The sequence below is a fragment of the Symphalangus syndactylus genome, chromosome 12 (assembly GCF_028878055.3).
Source record: "Symphalangus syndactylus isolate Jambi chromosome 12, NHGRI_mSymSyn1-v2.1_pri, whole genome shotgun sequence".
NCBI classification, from domain to species: Eukaryota; Metazoa; Chordata; class Mammalia; order Primates; family Hylobatidae; genus Symphalangus; species Symphalangus syndactylus.
The window spans coordinates 24,158,648-24,176,124 of record NC_072441.2 but is presented as its reverse complement, the minus strand read 5'-3'; the positions used below and the strand labels follow the sequence as shown (position 1 = coordinate 24,176,124).

At 40.6% G+C, this 17,477-nt stretch overlaps 1 protein-coding gene and 1 pseudogene across 4 annotated transcripts in view; both read right to left on the bottom strand.

The window, feature by feature from the left end:
- Nucleotides 1–17,477, bottom strand: part of LRRC7 (leucine rich repeat containing 7) — a 643,523-nt gene that overhangs the window by 264,045 nt on the left and 362,001 nt on the right. Inside the window, exon 1 of one of the 4 annotated variants that reach the window (XM_063625218.1) lies at nucleotides 11,520–11,614. The exons of the other annotated variants lie outside the window; for them this stretch is intronic. The gene's annotated coding sequence lies outside the window, so the exon portion shown is untranslated. Of the gene's footprint in view, nucleotides 1–11,519; nucleotides 11,615–17,477 lie in introns of those variants that run through there. 4 annotated transcript variants of the gene reach the window in all.
- On the bottom strand, nucleotides 11,410–16,917 carry LOC134734905 (peptidyl-prolyl cis-trans isomerase NIMA-interacting 1-like; annotated as a pseudogene).

Genomic DNA, 17,477 nt, shown 5'->3' with positions numbered 1-17,477 from the left:
CAAAAATCCAAGAAGCTTATTAAATATCTACACCAGTGGGAGGTGTAGGGTGGGGCCCCACTTCAATATTTTTAAGAGTCACCACAGGTTTGGGAATCAATGGCTGAAACCAATTCTCAGCAAACCATTCTAAAACCTCATAATATGGCACCATTTCATCATCAGTCTTATTATTTTCTACTCCCTTAAATGAACTTCTGTTATAGACAAATTGTAGTCATTGTCTCCAAAACATATTGACTTGAAAGCTGCTATAGCTATGAATAGTTGTCAAACTGATACAGTTGTGGTCTGTGTCCTGACCCAAATCTCATCTTGAATTGTAATCCCCATAATCCTATATTGAGGAAGGGACCTGGTGGGAGGTGATTGGATCATGGGGGTGGTTTCTCCTATGCTGTTCTCATGAAACTGAGTGAGTTCTCATGAGATCTGAAGGTTTTATAAGTGTTTGACAGTTCCTCCTTCACATGCTCTCTCTCGCCTGCCGCCATGTAAGATGTGCCTGCTTCCCCTTCAGCCATGATTTTAAGTTTCCCGAAGCCTGCCCAGCCATGTGGAACTGTGAATCAGTTAAACCTCTTTTCTATATAAATTACCCAGTCTGGAGCAGTTCTTTATAGCAGTGTGAAAACAGACTAATACACAAACCTTGGGCAAGAGTTGATGTCAAAGGTTCAGGGAACCCAAGTATACTCCATATGCAGTCAGCATTTCCCAAAGCACTCTCAAATAAACATACACTATGAGAAAATAGTGTTTTTCTGAATGATTTTTTTTTATCTCTCCACTAATAAGAATTCTGTCCTTAAGTTTGGCCTATACAGGAATTCTTGAGACACCACTGATTGAAATCTTACAAATTTTAGTTTTATCACATTTAAAATGGATGTAGAAATTACCTTACAGGGCTTTTATGAACCTTAAATATTACTGCAATCCAGACACTATCAGATACTCAGAAATGCAAAAAAGTGTGTACTCTTTCTTCACTCAGCAACTATCATTGAGAGAGTATTATGTGCTGATCTGGGGTATGGCAGAGAACAAAACAGATAAAAATTCCTACCAGAAGGACTTTACATTCAGTAGGGAAGAATGAGAGTAAACAAAATAATTAAATAATTAAATTAAATAAAACAACATATTAAAAGGTTACAAGTGCTACGGAGAAAAGTTAAGCAGAGGAGGTAGACAGGGAGAATTCATACAAGGATTTAATTTTTAGTAGGGTGATCAGGTAAGGCCTCAATGAGAATACGAGATTGGAGCCAAGGCTGAAAGGAAATGAAAAAGCATGCTAATATGGAGATTCTAAAGCAGGGACATTTTACTTGCTTGAAGACATCCTAGGAGACCAGTATCGCTAAAGAAGAGAGAGAGAGGGAGAGGAGTAAAGAGATGATGTAATGGGGAGTTGCATAATATACGATCTTACAGCACAATGTAGAGACTTTGGCTTTGATTCTGAGTAGGATAGGGGGTCACTGAAAGGTTTTTTTTATGAAAGATGTTTCTGAAATGATTTGTTTTAGAAGAATATCTGTGATTGCAGGCTTATAAACAGACTGAGGGGGACAACAGTAGACGAAGGAAGATGAAAGAGGAGGCTAATGTAATAAGTCAAATAAGAGGTGATGGTGGCTTGCACTGAATCCATTTTTCTTATTTCTTATTATAAGAAATTTAAGGCCACAGTGGTGGCCATAAATAAGGCAATGGCAAAGGTGTTGAGAGGTGGTTGGGTTCTGGATATAGTTAAGATAAAAACTAAATGTCTTGATGAGTTAGCTGTGGGGAATGAGCGTTGAATGTGACTAAAGATGTGTTTTGGTCTGAACAACTACAAGGATGGAGTTGCAAGTGACTGATGAGGAAGACCAGGTGGAGCAGGGTTTTGGGTAGACTGGAAGTTCAGTTTTAGGTATTCAGTTGGAAATTTCTACTCTAGAGTCAACTAGACATGTTAATCATTCAGTTGCATAAACAAGCCTAGATATTAAGAAAAAAGTCTAGGAAAGACATAATTTGAGCATGGTAGCATAGAGATGGCTGACCAGCTCACTGAATTCATTATTACCTAGGTCAAGTCTTTCCACCTGGGCCAGTTTGTGCATTTACCTATAACAGATGAAGAAAAAATACTATTGTGAGGTCTTGAGAATACAGATCATCAAGGGCATAAATGTAGCTAAAAAGAGAATAGGTCAGGTGGAGCCAAGATGGCCGAATAGGAACAGCTCCAGTCTACAGCTCCCAGCGTGAGAGACACAGAAGACAGGTGATTTCTGCATTTCCATCTGAGGTACCGGGTTCATCTCACTAGGGAGTGCCAAACAGTGGGTGCAGGACAGTCGGTGCAGGACACCATGCGCGAACCAAAGCAGCACGAGGCATTGCCTCATTTGAGAAGCACAAGGGGTCAGGGAGTTCCCTTTCCTAGTCAAAGAAAGGGGTAACAGACGGCACCCGGAAAATCGGGTCACTCCCACCCTAATACTGCGCTTTTCCAACGGGCTTGGAAAACGGCACACCAGGAGATTGTGTCCCTCACCTGGCTCGGAGGGTCCTACACCCACGGAGTCTCGCTGATTGCTAGCACAGCAGTCTGAGATCAAACTGCAAGGCGGCAGTGAGGCTGGGGGAGGGGGCACCTGCCATTGCCCAGGCTTGCTTAGGTAAACAAAGCAGCTAGGAAGCTCGAACTAGATGGAGCCTGCCACAGCTCAAGGAGGCCTGCCTGCCTCTGTGGGCTCCACCTCTGGGGGCAGGGCACAGACAAACAAAAAGACAGCAGGAACCTCTGCAGACTTAAATGTCCCTGTCTGACAGCTTTGAAGAGAGTAGTGGTTCTCCCAGCACGCAGCTGGAGATCTGAGAACGGACAGACTGCCTCCTAAAGTGGGTCCCTGACCCCCGAGCAGCCTAACTGAGAGGCACCCCCTAGTAGGGACAGACTGACACCTCACTCAGCCAGGTACTCCTCTGAGATAAAACTTCCAGAGGAACTATCAGACAGCTAAATTTGCAGTTCACAAAAATCCGCTGTTCTGCAGCCACCGCTGCTGACACCCAGCAAAACAGGGTCTGGAGTGGACCTCTAGCAAACTCCAACAGACCTGCAGCTGAGGGTCCTGTCTGTTAGAAGGAAAACTAACAAATAGAAAGGACATCCACACCAAAAACCCATCTGTACATCACCATCATCAAAGACCAAAAGTACAAAAACCTACAAAGATGGGGAGAAAACAGAGCAGAAAAACTGGAAACTCTAAAAAGCAGAGCACCTCTCCTCCTCCAAAGGAACGGAGTTCCTCATGAGCAACGGAACAAAGCTGGATGGAGAATGACTTTGACGAGTTGAGAGAAGAAGGCTTCAGATGATCAAACTACTCTGAGCTATGGGAGGAAATACAAACCAATGGCAAAGAAGTTAAAAACTTTGAAAAAAAATAGATGAATGTATAACTAAGATAACCAATGCAGAGAAGGGCTTAAAGGAGCTGCTGGAGCTGAAAGCCAAGTTTTGAGAACTACATGAAGACTGCAGAAGCCTCGGTAGCAGATGCGATCAACTGGAAGAAAGAGTATCAGCAATGGAAGATGAAATGAATGAAATGAAGCGAGAAGGGAAGTTTAGAGAAAAAAGAATAAAAAGAAACAAACAAAGCCTCCAAGAAATATGGGACTATGTGAAAAGACCAAACCTACGTCTGATTGGTGTACCTGAAAGTGACGGGGAGAATGGAACCAAGTTGGAAAACACTCTGCAAGATACTATCCAGGAGAACTTCCCCAGTCTAGCAAGGCAGGCCAACATTCAGATTCAGGAAATACAGAGAATGCCACAAAGATACTCCTCGAGAAGAGCAACTCCAAGACACATAATTGTCAGATTCACCAAAGTTGAAATGAAGGAAAAACTGTTAAGGGCAGCCAGAGAGAAAGGTCGGGTTACCCACAAAGGGAAGCCCATCAGACTAACAGCTGATCTCTCAGCAGAAACTCTACAAGCCAGAAGAGAGTGGGGGCCGATATCCAACATTCTTAAAGAAGAGAATTTTCAACCCAGAATTTCATATCCAGCCAGACTAAGCTTCATAAGTGAAGGAGAAATAAAATACTTTACAGACAAGCAAATGCTGAGTGATTTTGTCACCACCAGACCTGCCCTAAAAGAGCTCCTGAAGGAAGCACTAAATATGAAAAGGAACAACCGGTACCAGCCACTGCAAAAACATGCCAAATTGTAAAGACCATCGAGGCTAGGAAGAAACTGCAACTAACGAGCAAAATAACCAACTAACATCATAATGACAGGACCAAATTCACACATAACAATATTAACTTCAAATGTAAATGGGCTAAATACTCCAATTAAAAGACACAGACTGGCAAACTGGATAAAGAGTCAAGACCCATCAGTGTGCTGTATTTAGGAAACCTATCTCACGTGCAGAGACACACATAGACTCAAAATAAAGGGATGGAGGAACATCTACCAAGCAATGGAAAACATAAAAAGGCAGGGGTTGCAATCCTAGTCTCTGATAAAATAGACTTTAAACCAACAAAGATCAAAAGAGACAAAGGAAGCCATTACATAATGGTAAAGGGATCAATTCAACAAGAAGAGCTAACTATCCTAAATACATATGCACCCAACACAGGGGCACCCAGATTCATAAAGCAAGTCCTGAGTGACCTACAAAGGGACTTAAACTCCCACACAATAATAATGGGAGATTTTAACACCCCACTGTCAACATTAGACAGATCATTGAGACAGAAAGTTAACAAGGATACCCAGGAATTGAACTCAGCTCTGCACCAAGTAGACTTAATAGACATCTACAGAACTCTCCACCCCAAATCAACAGAATATACATTTTTTTCAGCACCACACCACACCTATTCCAAAATTGACCACATAGTTGGAAGTAAAGCTCTCCTCAGCAAATGTAAAAGAACAGAAATTATAACAAATTGTCTCTCAGACCACAGTGCAATCAAACTAGAACTCAGGATTCAGAAACTCACTCAAAACTGCTCAACTACATGGAAACTGAACAACCTGCTCCTGAATGACTACTGGGTACATAACGAAATGAAGGCAGAAATAAAGATGTTCTTTGAAACCAATGAGTACAAAGACACAACATACCAGAATCTCTGGGACACATTCAAAGCAGTGTGTAGAGGGAAATTTATAGCACTAAATGCCCATAAGAGAAAGCAGGAAAGATCCAAAATTGACACCCTAACATCACAATTAAAAGAACTAGAAAAGCAAGAGCAAACACATTCAATAGCTAGCAGAAGGCAAGAAATAACTAAAATCAGAGCAGAACTGAAGGAAATAGAGACACAAAAAACCCTTCAAAAAATTAATGAATCCAGGAGCTGGTTTTTTTGAAAAGATCAACAAAATTGATAGACCGCTAGCAAGACTAATAAAGAAGAAAAGAGAGAAGAATCAAATAGACTCAATAAAAAATGATGAAGGGTATATCACCACCGATCCCACAGAAATACAATCTACCATCAGAGAATACTACAAACACCTCTATGCAAATAAACTAGAAAATCTAGAAGAAATGGATAAATTCCTCGACAAATACACCCTCCCAAGACTAAACCAAGAAGAAGTTGAATCTCTGAATAGACCAATAACAGGCTCTGAAATTGTGGCAATAATCAATAGCTTACCAACCAAAAAGAGTCCAGGACCTGATGGATTCACAGCCGAATTCTACCAGAAGTACAAGGAGGAACTGGTACCATTCCTTCTGAAACTATTCCAATCGATAGAAAAAGAGGGAATCCTCCCTAACACATTTTATGAGGCCAGCATCATCCTGATACCAAAGCCTGGCAGAGACACAACCAAAAAAGAGAATTTCAGACCAATATCCTTGATGAACATTGATGCAAAAATCCTCAATAAAATACTGGCAAACCGAATCCAGCAGCACATCAAAAAGCTTATACACCATGATCAAGTGGGCTTCATCCCTGGGATGCAAGGCTGATTCAACATATGCAAATCAATAAATGTAATCCAGCATATAAACAGAACCAAAGACAAAAACCACATGATTATCTCAATAGATGCAGAAAAAGCCTTTGACAAAATTCAACAACCCTTCATGCTAAAAACTCTCAATAAATAGGTATTGATGGGACGTATCTCAAAATAATAAGAGCTATCTATGACAAACCCACAGCCCATACCATACTGAGTGGGCAAAAACTCGAAGCATTCCCTTTGAAAACTGGCACAAGACAGGGATCCCCTCTCTCACCACTCCTATTCAACACAGTGCTGGAAGTTCTGGCCAGGGCAATCCGGCAGGAGAAGGAAATAAAGGGTATTCAATTAGGAAAAGAGGAAGTCAAATTGTCCCCGTTTGCAGATGATATGATTGTATATCTAGAAAACCCCATTGTTTCAGCCCAAAATCTCCTTAAGCTGATAAGCAACTTCAGCAAAGTCTCAGGATACAAAATCAATGTACAAAAATCACAAGCATTCTTGTACACCAATCACAGACAAACAGAGAGCCAAATCATGAGTGAACTCCCATTCACAATTGCTTCAAAGAAAATAAAATACCTAGGAATCCAACTTTCAAGGGATGTGAAGGACCTCTTCAAGGAGAACTACAAACCACTGCTCAATGAAATAAAAGAGGATACAAACAAATGGAAGAACATTCCATGCTCATGGGTTGGAATAATCAATATTGTGAAAATGGCCACACTGCCCAAGGTAATTTATAGATTCAATGCCATCCCCATCAAGCTACCAATGACTTTCTTCACAGAATTGGAAAAAATGACTTTAAAGTTCATGTGGAACCAAAAAAGAGCCCGCATTGCCAAGTCAATCCTAACCCAAAAGAACAAAGCTGGAGGCATCACGCTACCTGACTTCAAACTATACTACAAGGCTACAGTAACCAAAACAGCGTGGTACTGGTACCACAACAGAGACATAGATCAATGGAACAGAACAGAGCCCTCAGAAATGATGCCGCGTATCTACAAGTATCTGATCTTTGACAAATCTGACAAAAACAAGAAATGGGGAAAGGATTCCCTATTTAATAAATGGTGCTGGGAAAACTGGCTAGCCATATGTAGAAAGCTGAAACTGGATCCCTTCCTTACACCTTATACAAAAATTAATTCAAGATGGATTAAAGACTTAAATGTTAGACCTAAAACCATAAAAACCCTAGAAGAAAACCTAGGCATTATCATTCAGGACATAGGCATGGGCAAGGACTTCATGTCTAAGACACCAAAAGCAATGGCAACAAAAGCCAAAATTGACAAATGGGATCTAATTAAACTAAAGAGCTTCTGCACAGCAAAAGAAACTACCATCAGAGTGAACAGGCAACCTACAAAATGGGAGAAAATTTTCACAACCTACTCAACTGACAAAGGGCTAATATCCAGAATCTACAATGAACTCAAACAAATTTACAAGAAAAAAACAAACAACCCCATCAAAAAGTGGGCAAAGGACATGAACAGACACTTCTCAAAAGAAGACATTTATGCAGCCAAAAAACACATGAAAAAATGCTCATCATCACTGGCCATCAGAGAAATGCAAATCAAAACCACAATGAGATACCATCTCACACCAGTTAGAATGGCGATCATTAAAAAGTCAGGAAACAACAGGTGCTGGAGAGGATGTGGAGAAATAGGAACACTTTTACACTGTTGGTGGGACTGTAAACTAGTTCAACCATTGTGGAAGTCAGTGTGGCGATTCCTCATGGATATAGAACTAGAAATACCATTTGACCCAGCCATCCCATTACTGGGTATATACCCAAAGGACTATAAATCATGCTGCTATAAAGACACATGCACACGTATGTTTATTGCGGCACTATTCACAATAGCAAAGACTTGGAACCAACCCACATGTCCAACAACGATAGACTGGATTAAGAAAATGTGGCACATATACACCATGGAATACTATGCAGCCATAAAAAAATGATGAATTCATGTCCTTTGTAGGGACATGGATGAAACTGGAAACCATCATTCTCAGTAAACTATCGCAAGGACAAAAAACCAAACACCGCATGTTCTCACTCATAGGTGGTTATTGAACAATGAGAACACATGGACTTAGCAAGGGGAACATCACACTCTGGGGACTGTTGTGGGGTAGGGGGAGGGGGGAGGGACAGCATTAGGAGATATACCTAATGCTAAACGACTAGTTAATGGGTGTAGCACACCTACATGGCACATGTATACATATGTAACAAACCTGCACATTGTACACATGTACCCTAAAACTTAAAGTATAATAATAATAATAATAATAAACAGAATAGGTCTAAATGGATATGAAGAATAAATAAATAAAACTGAAAAGTGACTAGGGACATAGGAGAAAAAATAAGAGCGTAAAGTCCTGGAAGCCAAGTAAGAATAGTATTTCGAGGTGGATGCTATGAGCAGTTATGACAAAAACTGCTGATAGATCTGAGAACTGACCACTTAATTCGACAACATGGAGATGAGTGGTAATTTTGAGATGATTAGTTTTAGAAGTTTTAAGCTTTTGCCAATGCTCTTTCCTCTATTCAATATGCTTTTTACCCATTTATCACTCAAAATTACTTATTCAATAACAAAAATATATTGATTTTCTATTTTCTCCCAAGTTTTAGGGTTTTAAAGACGAAAGGTGTTGTCCCCAGTATTAAGTAGTTCATAACCGAGAGAAATTACAAGTGGAATGAAAAATTTCTACCCAATATGGCATTTGCCGTAAAAATCATACGTGTAGGTGCTAGAGAACAAAAAGGAGAGGTACTTTTTCAGCCTTGGGGGAGGTAGGAATAGAACATAGAAGGCTTTACTGAAGCTTTACTTTGGAGGAGCTGATGAGGTTAGAGAGTCAGGGGAGATGGTCATTTCAGGAGAAAATGTCAAAGAGGTAGGATGGAAGAGATCATGGTCCACTCAAGGAACTGCAGGTTAGCAGGAATAGTAAGAAAAATGTGCCGGGCATGGTGGCTCATGCCTGTAATCCCAGCACTTTGGGGGGCCGAGACAGGTAGATCACCTGAGGTCAGGAGTTCGAGACCAGCCTGGCCAACATGGTGAAACACCCGTCTCTACTAAAGATACAAAAATTAGCCAGGCATGATGGCAGGTGCCTGTAATCCCAGCTACTCAGGAGGCTGAGGCAGGAGAATTGATTGAATCTGGGAGGCAGAGGTTGCAGTGAGCCGAGATAGTGCCATTGCACTCCAGCCTGGGGGACAAGAGCGAGACTTCATCTCAAACAAAAACAAAAGAAAACAAAACAAAGAATCTAAGAATTGATAAGAAATAAGAAAAATGGTAGGAAGTAGTAAGAAATAATATGTAGGTGAGCACTGGATCATGAGGTTATCTCCTGTGTCAAGCCAAGGAATTTGAGTTTTAGCTTGAAGGCAATGGAAGGCTTTAAGGTTCAGGTAGGAAAAAGATACCAGGTTTCTATTTTAGAGAGCTCCCATCAGCAGCTTGGAATGATGTGGGCAATGGGGAGAGGATAGCCAGCCACAAGGCCAGATAACAGACTGTTTTGAAATTCATGTGGGATATAATTGGGGCCAGAAATAAGGCAATGGCAATATGAATAATGTGGTGGCAGATAGGAGAGATGCTGTGGAAAAAGACATGACTGGATTAATGATGATGACTGATTGGATGTCAGATGTAAAGGAGAGGAAAAAATTAAAGATAGTCTCTTAGTTGAATAGGAGTGAGAGAATATTGGAATGGAATAAATCTAAGGTGGAGATAGGTTGAATGTAATGGATTGTATGTTAAATACTATATTGGCTTTGAGGTGAATCCAAGACACTTATATTAGGAAAAACTGTGTGTGTGTGTGTGTGTGTGTGTCTGGAGCTCAGGCAAAAAGTCTTCACTGGAAATAAAGACTCGAGGAATAAAATCTTCTTATCTACGCTACCTGAAAACGAACTCTCCTTTTTAACCCACATTCCATTTTCTTCCTTTTGCATGACTTACTTGGAGTTTACCACACACTTTCTTGAATTGTTACTTTTTTCAAATCTATCAGTCTCCTTTCTCCCCCTAGATCTTAAAATATGTTTCAAGATGCCCAGAACATCCCGTGTGGGACCACCAGCAGCCCAAAGATGGTTGTGAAACCTTGGCCAATGTTGTAAGGAGAACATCTGCTACACCTCTCACTCAATCTATACCACTGAATAGGTGCTTCTAGGGAAAGGGGGTTGGGGAATAGTTGGGGCCCATGAGGAGAGAATTAAATTGTCTTCTGAGCCTGGGAATATGGAGTGGCAGATTCTCTCAAACCTTACCCTGAGACCACATACGCAACAAACAAACAATAAGCACCAAAGTATTGGGGGCCCAGGTGCGGGACCAAGTAACCAAGTGTGGCAAGTGAATAAGAAATGCTTATAGGAATAGTAGGTCACCTGCTTTTGACTTGACTGTGTAGTTCTAGGCAACATATATTCTAGTGAGAACCATAATGAGCTAAAGACCAGAGGTCTTTCTGCAATTTCTAGGATTCTATGAATTCTGTAGTTCTCACTGATGTCCCAGGAGAGTATGATATAAAGCTCAGAGTAGATTTTTGCCAGTCCAGCGGTTGAGGCCCAAGACAAAACTAATTTTATTAAAAGAAGAAATGAGTGATTTCTTATGCTTCAGTGTCTTAAGGAATATTTTATTGGTAATAGGACTTATCTTTATATAGGATATTAATGATCTCTTAAATCCCTTGTATAATAGTGTTTCCAGACTCCTAAACACATTGATTATTCAATTTAGACCTGCTAAAATTTGCCAATGTTTATCTATCTTCCAAAACAGAGCAGGCTCAAATCTATCTGGCATTCTTGGTGTTTTTTTTTTTTGGTGGTTCCGGATTTAATTGGGGGTGAAAGGGTGCTGCACAGTTGCTCAGAGGGCCCACAGCTGGGCCCACGAGTGTTTGCTTTCGCTACTGAACAGAGAAGCCTAGAAACAACTCTGGGCCCTCGCATCTGCCGCCAGGACCTGGTGGGACACGGGGCGGCTCTGCTGACCAGATCTTCTCTTTGGAACCCCCACCCCACCACCCACCCACCACATTGCCCTGGGTCTGCGAGCCTCCCACCCATGCTGAAGTCAACTCCTTAAGGGAGAGTCTGGAGGTCGCAGCCCCAACTGGGGACGGACAGGCGAGTGGGGAACCCCAGGGCCCCCAGTCTGGAAGGGCCCCCTCTCAGCCATTTTGGTAACAATAAATACTGTGTGACGGTGGCAGGGAGTGGGGGGTTTGGCCACTGGCCAGCAGGCAGCGGGGGAACCCCGAGGCCAGGCCTGGGCCCCCAATCCTCACTCCGTGCGGACAATGACGCGGATGCCGGAATCCGTGAACCCTGTCCCGCTCATCTCCCCCGTCCACCGCGCAAACCAGGAGTCTTCAAATGGCTGCAGCATCTGACCTTTGCTGAAGGCACCCAGGTCTCCCCTGGCCTTGGCCGAGCTGCAGTCGCTGAATTGTGACGCCAGAGACTCAAAGTCCTTCTCTCCTGCCTTGATCTTCTGGATGTAGCCGCTGATCAGCTCCAGGGCCTCCTCCTCGGTCCGGGTGATTTCCTGCCGCCAGGTCGAGGGCCGCCCTGACTGGCTTCACCAGCAGGTGCGAGCGGCGGTCCCTGGCGGGCTCCCCCTGCCAGATTTTGCCGCCACTGCTGCTGTTCCCGCTGCTCCGCTCCCACTGGCTGGCATTAGAGATGTGGTTGAAGTAGTACCCTCGGCCTGAGGGGCGGCTCATGCACTTTTCCCAGCCAGGAGGCAGTTTCTCCTCTCGTCAGGAGGCAGTTTCTCCTCTCGTCAGGAGGCAGTTTCTCCTCTCGTCAGGAGGCAGTTTCTCCTCTCGTCAGGAGGCAGTTTCTCCTCTCGTCAGGAGGCAGTTTCTCCTCTCGTCAGGAGGCAGTTTCTCCTCTCGTCAGGAGGCAGTTTCTCCTCTCGTCAGGAGGCAGTTTCTCCTCTCGTCAGGAGGCAGTTTCTCCTCTCGTCAGGAGGCAGTTTCTCCTCTCGTCAGGAGGCAGTTTCTCCTCTCGTCAGGAGGCAGTTTCTCCTCTCGTCAGGAGGCAGTTTCTCCTCTCGTCAGGAGGCAGTTTCTCCTCTCGTCAGGAGGCAGTTTCTCCTCTCGTCAGGAGGCAGTTTCTCCTCTCGTCAGGAGGCAGTTTCTCCTCTCGTCAGGAGGCAGTTGTTTCTCCTCTCGTCAGGAGGCAGTTTCTCCTCACACTCTTGTTTTTGTAAATAAAGTTTTATTGGAACACAGTCATATTTATTTGCTAATGTATCTAGCAAATACATTTGGCTGCTTGTGTACTACAACCACAGAACTGAATCGTTGAGAATGACACCCTATGGACTGCAGAGCCTGAAACATTTCCTATCTATCTCTGAGGGCCTGGTGGCACTTAGAATTAAACTCTACTCTCTAGATGCTTTCTGACCCAGACAATGTATTAAAAAAATTATTTCTTACCTTTATATTAGTGTAGTTTAAATTTGATCGATTCCTTTTGTGGGGAGAAAGGTACACTCTATGCCACCTCTAAGTCTTTTTCTATTGCTTTTGAAACCGTTGGTTCATAACTTCATGCCCGGGAAACTATATTTTAAAATTCATAATATAGCTTCCTACTATTCCTTTGACATTCTTTTGAATAGGCAACAATTCTTTTGTTTTGCTCGTTCTGGGGGAAAGAAAAGCTGTTCCATAGGGTTTTATGACCCATTTCCTGAAGCTTATTTATTTTATTTAAAATACCATCTCTTCTATTTTAATTTTATCTCATTTTATTTATATGACCCTACTTTCCATCAGTTTTCAATTATTATCACTATAGTTTCATTCTGTCATTACATTTCCCACTTTTGAAGTTGTCTTTCTGCTGTTTCTCTACATTTTGTACCTTTAAAATATTATATTCTTATTGCTGTTTTCAGAGATGGCATTCAGTATTATTTGCTATGTTTCACTCTTCCAAGTTTGACTGTCTTCACTTACCCACAAGATTTGAGACAGTTCATAACACAGTCTATTACTTTTCTTGTTCATGTGCCAGTTGCTAAACTCTAATCATTCTGTCAAATTGTCCAAAAAAAAGTTCCTTTTAGATGAACATATGTAACAGGGTTTTTAATTTCATGAGCATACAAACAAGTAAGATTTTCTCAGAAAAATAAAATAGAACTCATGGTATTTTTATGTTAGTATTGTTCTTTGTGAGCAATCATTCATTCATTCATTCCTATAACGTGCTTCTTTGTGGCAGGTGCCCTGTGGGCACTGGAGTTACAAAGATTTCAGAGACGCAGGGTTTCTCCACCTCAGCACTACTGACATTTTGGACTGGTTAATTCTTTGACACAGGGGGCTATCATGTGCATTGTAGGATGTTTAGCACATCCTACACAGCCTCTACTCTGAAAGGCTTATTTTCTAAATGGGAATGACCTTTAAATGAATAATTACTTCATAGAGTGATAAGTGCCACGATAAAAGTATGGATAGATTGCTATAGGAACACAGAAGAAGGAACAACAAACAGTTCAGTAATTAGGAATAATTTTAAGAAGTGACATTTGAGCTAGGTTTCAGAGAAACTTGTTATAAAAATCACATGTACTTGTAAATGTAAAGAGAAATAATGAAAATACTGAAAGAGTAATTCTAAAGTTGAGATATAATCAACAGACTTTTTTGAGATTGTAGCTCGAGATAGTGTTATGCACATAATCTTATGTATGTAATACATCCCCAAAGGATGTAAAAGATTTTGGTCCAAAGTGAAGAAGCTCTAAAAATTCCCATTAGAGTATGTTGCAGGAAAGTCTATTGTCCTACTCTCATGAACGGAAAAGGAAACTTCTGGGATGTAGTGTTTGTCAACCTTGGCACGACTGACATTTTGTATGAGATAATTGTTTGTTGTGGGGGACTATCTTGTGCACTCTAAGATGTTTAGCAGCATCCAAAGTACCCACTAGATAGCAGCAGCACTCTTACAGTTGTTACCGTCAGAATGTCTCCAGACATTGTCAAATGTCTCCTCTCTTTACTGATTGTCAGAAAAGTAAGCATCTTACCTCCATTTGTTACCTCCTTATGCTACTAGGTGGGTTCCCACGTGGCTTGCCCTTAGCTATTCAAACTAGCCTACTTGAGGAATGCACTCATTGGCTCTACTCCTTCTTCATGAAAGTAAGCACGGGTGGGTCTGGGCCTATCTCCCTTTCCCCACGTGGAAGGCCATCGGTGTGATTTCCCTATACAAATAGCTGAACCTGAAGATATGATCACTACCGTAGGTCAGGGAGCAAATATTAGGACTTGATCACAAGTTTGGCACACATTCTCCGTCAGTAATGGTAACTATTTGAACTTCATCCCTCTGAACCAAATATCTTGCTGATTATTTAGACTCATTTGCATATTAACTCAGTTATCTTAAGGAGAAAGTTCTAATAAAAATGGTGGTATTAAATATTTACCAATCTATAGCCACATTATACATGTAAAATTGTTGAAATGTGTAAAATTTCTAAATCGTTACTTTTATTATTGCTGTCGCTCCTGCCTGTAATATTCTTCCTGTAAATCTTCTCATAGTCAGTCCCTTTTCCTTAGCTCATATGTTAGTCCATTTTCCACCAACCAAAATAAACTATCCTTCTTACCTTCATTTTATATATTACCCTATTTTATTTTCTTATTAACACCACTGAAAATATCTTAGTTTTTATTTGTTTATTTGTTGTTCCTCTCCCTCTGCTAGATTTAAAGTCCATCAAAGCAAGTAACTTGCCAATGTTATTCACAACATAAATAGCTTCTCAACCAGTGACGGTTAAATGAAGACATTTACACAGGCATGAATGAATGATTCTTTACCAGTAAGAAGCTGGAATTCTAGAATATTTACAAAGAGAAATCACTCAATTTCTGTCAGGCATCTATAGTTAATTGATAGTTGCCAAGGAGGCAGCTACAATTAATTAACAGTGGTCAATGAGAAATCCTGATAAGCCTATTTTAATGAATACTATAATGAGGATACATTAGTTCACTTATTGTAGAATATGCATGGAGCTAAAGGCAGATAAGGCAAGGTGCACCAGTCTCTGTATTTTCAAATTTTGTGTTAACTTCCTGACATTTCCAATAATAGGTTTTTTAAAATTCAAATAATAAAAGAAATATTAGCTGAGATGTTTAGGTAGTTTTTACTTCTCTGAATATCTGAAGTGCAACAACAAAACTTTAGAGATGATTGTCTAAGAAAGTGTTTTCTAAAGTTTTTCCAAGGATTTATAAGTGTTGCATGATTTTTAAAAAATTTCAGATGGCCAGTACATTTTGGCAAAGCTTGTTGAAAAAAATGTTAGGCTTCTTATTGGCAGGACTTCTCAGGCAAAATATACAAATGATCGTTGTGAATCTCTAACAGATGGAAATGGTTTAGACTATTTCCTGTTTATGTAACCAAGGAACTTTTTCTTTTTTTCTTTCCTGCAGGACATTTCTTAGACTAGAAGCACACTTTGCCAGAAGTTTTTCTATCAAAACTTCATTTTGCAGAAGATGAAACAGTTCTTGTGCATCTCAGTCTATGAAACCATAGACATACTTAATTTACGAAAACACAGGCCTAGGTATATTTAAGTAGGTTATTGTGAGTATTTAAATTAGATTAGATCATCCTCATTTGTCTGCTTAAAACTCTGACCTGTTAGGCTCTGCACCTCCGCTCCCAATATTCACTTCAGGCTCTCCTTGCATTTGCGATTCTTTTGGACATAGCTCTTTGGCTTAGTGTCACTTTCCCCTTAAAGATGATGTAGTTTTGCCATTTGGCCTTATGCACTGTAACCTCAGCAAAGGGAGACACTCTCTTCTTACTAGAGGAGAATTGGTGACTTGCTCCATATCACACAGAAAATTAGTGACAGTGCTGACACAGGATCTTCATCTATTTTCCAGCACTGGCCAGTCATCTGAATCTGGCCTGTTTTGTCTGGCTTGTCCATTGTTTAAATATGAATGATTTTATGTAAAATATGTGCTCTGCACTTCACTATATTCTATGCCAGGAGTCAGCAAACCTTCTCTGTAAAGGGCCACATTGCAAATGTTTCAGGCTCTCCAGTCCATATGGTTTCTGTCGCTACTCAATTCTACCATTGTTGTATTACACAATATGTTAAAAAATAGACACGGTTTTGTTCCAACAAATCTTTATTTATAAAAACAGACTTGCCAGATTTGGACAAGACATAGTCTATCAACCCTATTCTATACCTGTTCATAAAGTCTAAGAATATTTAAGTTTCCAGACCATGAATAAAGATGTAACAGATAAATTAAGGATTGAGAATATTATTATAAAATTGTCAATAGATAACTCTTTATATGTGTGTATTATTTGAAACCCTTAACTATTTATATGTATGTATTATTTCAAATAATGAGGAACACTGCTGGAATCCAGAGACATTTGCTCTCAATGCTGTCATTTTGGTTGCATTTATTAAAATTAAGTCCTTCCTATCATGCTATCTCTTTACAGCATTTATCCAATTGCAAAGCTGGAAAATATTCCAGTTGAAGCAGTGATGGAATTTCTGCAATATTTTGGTACATCTGTCACTTTGACAAAATTGTACAATCTATGATTTTCTTTCTATCAGATTCAGAGGTTTTATCCATTTAAATGTACGATTACCTCTGAAGCCACATAAATTTGGCTGGAATGTTGTTTTCCCATAAATTTCCAGTGCAGCAACTTGGATTTGCTGACTCAGGCTTCTGCAAATTTTTGGCATGGACTTATGCATTCCAGTTTTTAACTTGTTTTTCAAATGTGCTCACTCTTTCCAATTACTGGCTATTCATGGCACAAGGACAGGAAAACTTCTCCCAGTTATTGCTGTCTGATGTCTCTCTCTTAATGACACTTAAAAAAAAGAATTTTTTCACTTTGCTTAGTCTGTGTCCTGTATTTAATGGATATTTGGATTTTATGATTTAGACCTGTCAATTTTATCACATAATCATGTTCTTCTCTTGTTATTAATTCATTTCTTTGAATAAACTGCATATTACAAAATTTTAGAAATAAATTGCTCTTTACAGCACAGTTACTGAAGACTGCAAGGCCCAGGATTTTATATTCTTTAAAAATGCAAACTCAGGCCAGGCACGGTGGCTCACATCGGTAATCCCAGCACTTTGGGAGGCTGAGGTGGGTGGATCATCTGAGGTCAAGAGTTTGAGACCAGCCTGGCCAACGTGGTAAAGTCCCATTTCTACTAAAAATACAAAAAATTAGCCAGGTGTGGTCATGGGTGCCTGTAATCCCAGCTACTTGGGAGGCTAAGGCAGG